This window comes from Rhinopithecus bieti, unplaced genomic scaffold, assembly GCF_001698545.2.
Source record: "Rhinopithecus bieti isolate Rb0 unplaced genomic scaffold, ASM169854v2 scaffold_15676, whole genome shotgun sequence".
Lineage (NCBI taxonomy): Eukaryota > Metazoa > Chordata > Mammalia > Primates > Cercopithecidae > Rhinopithecus > Rhinopithecus bieti.
The window spans coordinates 759,134-767,370 of record NW_016809194.1 but is presented as its reverse complement, the minus strand read 5'-3'; the positions used below and the strand labels follow the sequence as shown (position 1 = coordinate 767,370).

The window sequence follows — 8,237 nt, the reverse complement described above, 5'->3', positions numbered from 1 at the left end:
CCTTTTTAAATAAGAGAAAGTAGACAGATGCATATTGGTAAATGCTAACTGTCCATATTCACATAGAGACACAGTGTACTCTGAGTCCAGTGTACAGAGAAAGGAGGAAAGGAACTAGAATTCTGTGCACTACCACACGGGGGCCTAGCACCATCCAGGTTCCAGAAGAGTGAAGGGAGCAGGTTTTTCTTTTTTCCAACAGAGCTCGGTGGTGGTGATTCCATACAGTTTTTGTTCAGACAGGAAGGGATAAAAATGAACAGAAAGGGGTAGAGACTCTTATCTCTTATCCCATAATATTCTGCTCAAGGTATTCACCCCCCAAATAAGTTGAGAACCATGGTGTAGAGAAAAGAGACCCTAAGAGCAGGGCAAGTGAGCCCCAAGAGGGGGAAAAAAAAAAGACTGCAACTTGCTCCCAGGGACTGGAGAAAATTTTAAAAAGATTGAATCCATCAGTGTTCTATTAGTCATCTTCTCCTTCATCCTACTCTCTTTCCTCCCCTTCATCATCATCTTCATCTTCTTCCTCATCCCCTTCTTCAATATCTTCTAATCCTTCTTCCTCCTCCTCCTCCTCTTCCTCCTCTTCCTCTTCTCCTTCTCCTCTCCTCCTCCTCGTTCATCATCCATATCGGGAACCAAGTAGTACTGTAATGGGATGGGACAAATGTCATCTTTGATGACCTCTCCTAACTCATCAGCACCCGCATCAGAATGGTCAGTAAACCAGGTAAAGAAGCTCTCTGGGCCGGGCGCGGTGGCTCAAGCCTGTAATCCCAGCACTTTGGGAGGCCGAGACGGGCGGATCACGAGGTCAGGAGATCGAGACCATGCTGGCTAACATGGTGAAACCCCGTCTCTACTAAAATACAAAAAAACTAGCCGGGCGAGGTGGCGGGCGCCTGTAGTCCCAGCTACTCGGGAGGCTGAGGCAGGAGAATGGCATAAACCCGGGAGGCGGAGCTTGCAGTGAGCTGAGATCCGGCCACTGCACTCCAGCCCGGGCGACAGCTGGCTTTATTCTGTGTTTGATTTGAATGTTTCACCACATCCTTTCCAGATTCCATTTGATTTCAGTGGACTTTGTATTTTCAGTATTCAGTATTTTCAGTATTCAGATGGAATACCACTCTCATTCAGATGAAGTTCTTTGAAGAGAACTTTATTTTCAAAGGAAGGATTTTCGTCAAACTAAAAGTCTATTCTGTAACCTGACTTAGTATCTTCAAATTCTGTCACTTCAGCTTTGGTCAGATAATGCAGTCCCTCTTCGTCCTTCTCCCTAAGCAGCACAGCACTTGAGGATGGTTGACAAACGTAACCCCAAAACTTGGAATTTTGGCGATAAATTCCCACCTCTTCTGAAAAAAATGGTTGACAGAGTTTATTTTCTGTTCTGCTTTCAAAATCTCCTCCCTCAGTTCATTAAGCCTGTTTATTTCATTTTGTACTTCATCAATATGTTCAGTTGCTTCCTGCTGTTCTTTTTCTCTCTTCTTCGGCAAGTCTAGAGAGGCTAATGATGTCTCTTCCAGTCTCAGAACAGGAGATGTTCATGGTTTCTTCTTTTGAGGTGGGAGTGGAGACTGGCATTTAGGGGCCATGCTGCTAGGAAAGTTCGAGAATCAGACCACAAGTTTCCTTGCTTGTCAGGAAGAAGCTCAGAAAACTCTGAAATAATTTTAGAGTGATCTTTTCCCCTGCTCCCTAATTTTACAGATGAAGAAATGGAAACACAGTAAAATTCCCATATCTAGTTATGGCAGAGAAAAGACCAGAACTTTGGTCTTCTGGCTTCTGGTTTAGTGTTCTACAACGTTTTAACTTACGTTTGTATTATAATTTTTTTTTTTTATCATTTCAGTTTTACATGAACAAAGACAGGAATTATCTTTTTTTGTTAGATTGTTGCTTTGTGATTAATTGACCTGAGGTGAGTGCTTTATGCATACATAGAAAGATGCACTCTTCTTGTTGAGAAGGTTAACAGCCTTGTGACTGTCTTCCTTTAAGTGAAAATCAACCTGTACTTTCTAGGGATACATATTTATTTAAACTTTCTAATGTTTTTGTGGTTGTTATAAATTTAAGTGGTACAAGTACAGTTTTGTTATGTCGTGGTGAAGTCTGGGCTTTTAGTGGGACCATCACCTGAATAGTATAAGTCATATGCATTAAGTAATTTCTCATCCCTCACCCCTGCCCCACCCTCTGAGTCTCCAGTGTCCTATTCTACACTTTATGTCCATGTGTACACATTATTTAGCTTCCACTTGTGAGAACATGCAGTTCTCTATTTGGGAGGCTGAGTAGGAGATCATTTGAGGCCAGGAGATCGAGGCTGCAGTTAGCCGTGATCTTGCCACTTCACTGCACCCTGGCCTGGGTGACAGAGTGAGATACTGTCTCAAAAGAAAAAAAAATAAACTTAGTTATTTGTTAAATCAAGAGCCCCAGTGATTCTTACCAGCAATACTATGACAGTCCATTTCCAGTTTTCTGTACCTAAAAAAAAAAATATATATATATATATATCCTAAAATATTCCTAATATCCTAAAATATTCTGTAAATCAGATATCCTACAAAGCCAAACTGGTCCTTCTTGTTAAAATTAATAAGTCTATAAGCTGTTAACCAAAAAAGTTTCTGCTAACACTGCATACTTAACTCTCCTAAATAAATTTAAATATGCAAAATGTTAAATCAAAATAATAAAACAATAAACACAACCATAAAGCTGGCGATTAAGATTAAAAGGTTTATGAGTGTCTATCAAAGGATAAACAGATAATGAAAATGTGATATCTATATACAGTGGAATACTGTTCAGCTATAAAAATGAATGAAATCATGTCTGTTTTGGCAACATGGATGGAACTGGAAGCCATTATCTTAAGTGAAACAGCTCAGAAACAGAACGTCAAATACCCTGGAAGATCTTCTCTGATTACTTTAATCTTCTAAGCCAACTTTAATTTTCTAAGCCAGGTCATTGGCTTAGTAAGAAAGGAAGCTATTAGGAGTTTGAAAAGAGAGGAGAGCATATAATTGTCTAGAAAAGTGGGAAAGCGAATGGACTAGAGAAATATAGTATGATCACCAGGCAGTGTTAAGGGCTCATTTGAGGCTAAAGGTTCTGAGTTAAAAGTGAGGCCAGTCAGCTTGGTTTTGTGCTTTCTTTCTCCAGCCACCTTCACTTTAGGAGTAGGAGAATAGTTGAATTTACCCGGCTTGTGGTTCTGCAAAGTGAGTATGTCCAAGTGATAGAGGAGCGAGTGATTATAATGATGGACTATGGAACTTAAGCTGGTAAGGAGAGGAGAGGACTTCACAGGGTGAGGAACAGTGAAAAGAGAGTTTGAAGATAGGCCAGATGTGCCTGTAATCACAGGACTTTGGGAGGCCGAGACAGGCGGATCACAAGGTCAGGAGATCAAGACCATCCTGGTCAACATGGTGAAACCTCATCTCTACTAAAAATACAAAAAAAAAAAAATCAGCCGGGCATGGTGGCACATGCCTATAGTCCCAGGTACTCGGGAGGTTGAGGCGGGAGAATTGCTTGAACCCGGGAGGCAGAAGTTGCAGTGAGCCGAGATCATGCCGTTGCATTCCAACCCAGGCGACAGAGTGAGACTCTGTCTCAAAAATAAAAATAAAACAAAAATTAAGAAAAGATAGTTCAAAGACAGTGGTCAGTAGATGGGAGATCTGGTGGGGTCACAAGATTATATTAATTTATGTATTAGAAAGGATGAACTGGAAATATAAAATGGTATTCAAAAAGAGTTGCATGAAATTGAGATTATTGAGTGGGTGCATTAGAGTGTGCTGATTTAGGATTACATTTAGCTCTTTGCTTTTCACAGCAACACCATGATATAGATGGTGTAAGCATCATTAATCTTGTTTCATAGATGAGAAAACTGAAGCTCAGAGAGGTTGGGCAGTTTTCCCAAGGTCACAAAGCTGCCGATAGGTTAGCTATGTAGGACTCAGACCCCATTATTCTGATTCTCGGTACTCACTCCTCTACCATACTGTATCAGTTTTCTGAAAGTTAGTAACTTATTTCCCTATCTTTGCACCTAGATTGCAATCTCAAGTCAAAACTTTTGACAAATAAGTATACATTACCAAAATTATTTTCCTCTTTAGAAATCTTCAGACTCTTAATCTTAGGGCAGTGTTGGAGGGGTTTACTGCCACTATTTTTACCTAGCTGGTCTTATTGAAAACACACATGTATTAGAGGCTTAAATATGACAGTTTTGTTTAGACTGCCTTTCATAATGGGGCTTAAGGTGGGTGGAGGATGGAACAAGGAGGAATGTACTGTTCTTTCAGCAGCATGCCTGGACAGACAGCTGTACTGTCAGAATGTGTCCAAATCCATGTGCATTCTTTTTGGTGGCAGTTTGTACCATTGCAAGTCTCAAGGATAGTTGGTTATTGGATGTTGTCCATTTGGGACATGATTCTCTTCTCTCCCCCAATTAAATAATTATCACACTTTTGCATTTTGCACATTTAGCTTTGTGGTAGGGGTGGACTTGGAAGAATTCTTTAAATGTGAAGGAAGAATGGGGAATTATTATTAAATATACTCTGAACTGATCTTTATCATTTAAAATGACAGAATAGAAAATGTTTCACCTAAATTTCAGATAGTTTTTTTCTTTTAAAAAATTATTTTAAATTGTGATAAAATACACACAACATAAAATTTACTTTGTTATCAGATGTTTTAATATCCTCTAGTATTATTTTGTTGGTATAATATTCTGTTTAAAGTATGAATAGTTCCCTGGAGGTGACCCTTATGCACCTTGACCACAGGAACTCTCTTTCTTCTCTGTTACTTTTCTGTTTCCTACCTACTACTGGTACTGGACCTTTTTATTCCACTAGTGAAGTCTGATGATAGAACATGGGGGTAGAGAGGTGGTAGGCCTTAGCAGCAGAGTCTCATGCAGTATCTGTGAAACATGGGGCATATCAGCTCCCTCCTCTCCTCTGGAGCCTTCATGGCAGCTCCTCAGAGGGAACGTATAAGAAAGCCTGAGTCAGGGAGTATACAACTCTGATCTTTTTGCTTCCTTGCTTACTAGCTTTTATTGATTTCTTACCATCTTTAGAGCGAGGTCCAAACTCCTTAACAGAGCATCCAAGGCTTTCATAATTTGGTGCATTCCCAATCTCATCCAGCTCCTGAGGCTGTAGCCATGCTAAAGTACAGGTGGGTGGGCCTGTAAATATGGCCTGTCTCTGGCATACAGTAGGTGGTCCAGAAGTATTCCCCCCCCCCTTTTTTTTTTGAGACAGGGTCTCACTCTGTCACCCAGGCTGGAGTGCAGTACCCAGGCTGGAGTGCATGGCTCACTACAGCCTCAACCTCCACCTCCCTAGGCTCAAGTGATCCTCCCACCTCAGCCTCCCAGGTAACTGGGACTACAGGCATGTGCCACCACACCTGGCTAATTTTTATTTTTATTTTTTGTATTTTTAGGAGAGACAGGGTTTCACCATGTTGTGCAGGCTGGTCTTGAACCCCTGACCTCAAGCCATCCTCCTGCTTCGGCCTCCCAAAGTCCTGGGATTACAAGCATAAGCCACTATGCCCAGCCAAGAAATATTTCTTGAATGAATGAATATAGTATTAATATATATCACAGTTGTACTATTTTATATGCTAACCTGCTTTTATTCAATGGCTAATTCTTGAGTTTCCTTTAAGACTCAGGCCAAGAATCCTCTTTCAAGAGGCCTTCTCTGCTTTTGTCTATACTAGTAGACACTCTTGCTATATGATACCAGAAACATTCAGGCCATATCTCTGTATTATAATAGCTGATTTACTTTTTTGTTTTTACCATATCAGTACATGAGGTTCTTGAGGGCCAGGGACCATGTCTTGCTTATCTTAGTGCCCCTAACTCTGGGCCTGTTCTTCCTAGGTACTTTCTGTTACAGAAAAATAGATAGATAAGGTAGCTGTTGCTCTTGGTACTAATATTTACATTATATAATGTTATATATTGAATATCCCTGGCTTTTAAATTTTATTTTCTTGCCTTTTCAAGGTCCAAATTGCTTAGACACTTGACTTGTGAAATAATCAGTATTCCAATGAGTATAAATCATGATAATCATAATTAGTATAATGTGATTTTCTATTATGAGATTGGGACATTGGGTAGGAAGCTTAGAATTGCAGAGTTAATCCTCATGTGGAGGAATTATCTGAGCACTTTAAATAATTGGACAACATTATATAAGCCTTACCCTTCTAGGTCTGAGTTTTGCACATTTTAAACTGGTGACTCATTAAATTGTATTCCTACTTAGGATGTAACTATGGTTAATGTAGTCGTGTTTCCTAATTTCCACTGTTTTATCAATGCTCCTTTTCTTTTATACTCTGACGTCAAAAGTTATGTAATCTGGGTATTCCTCAGATTTAGTGACTTAGTCAGTGGGTATTAACATTATTTGTTCCTATAAGAAGGCTTTATTTTAGATGTTCTTCTTTTTCTTGAGACAGAGTCTTCCTCTGTTGCCCAGGCTGGAGTGCAGTGGCATGATCGTGGCTCCTCAGCTCACTGCAACCTCCACCTCCCGGGTTCAAGCAGTTCTTCTACTTCAGCCTCCCAAGTAGCTGGGATTACAGGCACACCCCCCACCCCCACCCACCCAGCCCACCACACCCAGCTAATTTTGTATTTTATTTTATTTTTTTGAGATAGAGTCTCGCTCTGTCACCCAGGCTCGAGTGCCAGTGGCCGGATCTCAGTACTGCAAGCTCCGGCCTCCCGGGTTTAGCCCATTCTCCTGCCTCAGGGGCCTCCTGAGTAGCTTGGACTACAGGCACCCGCCCACCATCACTCCGGCTAGTTTTCGGTTTTTTGTATTTTTTAGTAGAGATGGGGTTTTACCGGGTTAGCCAGGATGGTCTCAAGTCTTCCTGACCTTGTGATCCGCCCGTCTCAGCCTCCCAAAGTACTGGGATTACAGGCTTGAGCCACCGTGCCCAGCTGTATTTTTAGTAGAGACGGGGTTTTACCGTGTTGGCCAGGCTTGTCTCGAACTCCTGGCCTCAAGTGATCCACCTGCCTTGGGCTCCCAAAGTGCTGGGATTACAGGCAGGAGCCACCATGCCCGCCCTATGTTCTTTTTATTTTATTTTATTTTGTTTTATTTTATTTTATTTATTTATTTATTTATTTTTGAGGCGAAGTCTCGCTCTGTGGCCCAGGCTGGAGTGCAGTGGCCGGATCTCAGCTCACTGCAAGCTCCGCCTCCCGGGTTCACGCCATTCTCCTGCCTCAGCCTCCCAAGTAGCTGGGACTACAGGCGCCTGCCACCTTGTCCGGCTAGTTTTTTGTATTTTTTTAGTAGAGACGGGGTTTCACCGTGTTAGCCAGGATGGTCTTGATCTCCTGACCTCTTGATCCACCCGTCTCGGCCTCCCAAAGTGCTGGGATTACAGGCTTGAGCCACCGCATCTGGCCTGTTCTTCCTTTTTAAAGTCTAGATCTTGATATTTTGCCTTAAGTTTTTTTATTCTCTCTGTTCCTAATTTTAGTTATAAGGTCATTTAGTTGAAACAGTGAACAAGGACACTATAAGCTTACTAAAATGCCTTGGATTTTGGAGCATGAATCTGCGTACTCGAAAGATTTCTTACACAAACAATTTTTTTTTGAGGCACCGTCTTTCTCTGTCACCCAGTCTGGAATGCAGTGGTGGGATCTCGGCTCACTGCAACCTCCACCTCCCAGGTTCAAGCAAGCAATCCTCTTACCTCAGCCTCTCAAGTAGCTGGGACTGCAGATGCATGCTACCACACCCAGCTAATTGTGTTTTTAGTACAGACAGGGTTTCACCATGTTGGCCAGGCTGGTCTCGAACTCCTTATCTCATGTGATCTATGCGCCTCAGCCTCCCAAAGTGCTGGGATTACAGGCATGAGCTGCTGCATCTGGCCAGTACAAGCTTTAATATAGTTGTTACTTTCAGTAGAATTTTGGCATGTTGGAACTTGAACCTTTTATTACCAAAATTTGTGTATTCCATTTTATATGGATTATATCCCTGCAGAAATATTAGTGTAGGCATATTTGCATAGCACTTTAAATACATAGCAGAATGTTTTATACATACAATGAGTAGGGAGACCAGAGTCTTGGATCCCATATTGTGGGTATTCTATTAGAAGTCTATGATGCCCAA

General features: G+C 41.5%; 1 pseudogene; it reads right to left on the bottom strand.

Annotated features, from left to right (window-relative positions):
* Positions 1-301: 301 nt before the first annotated feature.
* Positions 302-1,607, bottom strand: LOC108539868 (protein SET-like; annotated as a pseudogene).
* Between the last annotated feature and the right edge of the window lie 6,630 nt (positions 1,608-8,237).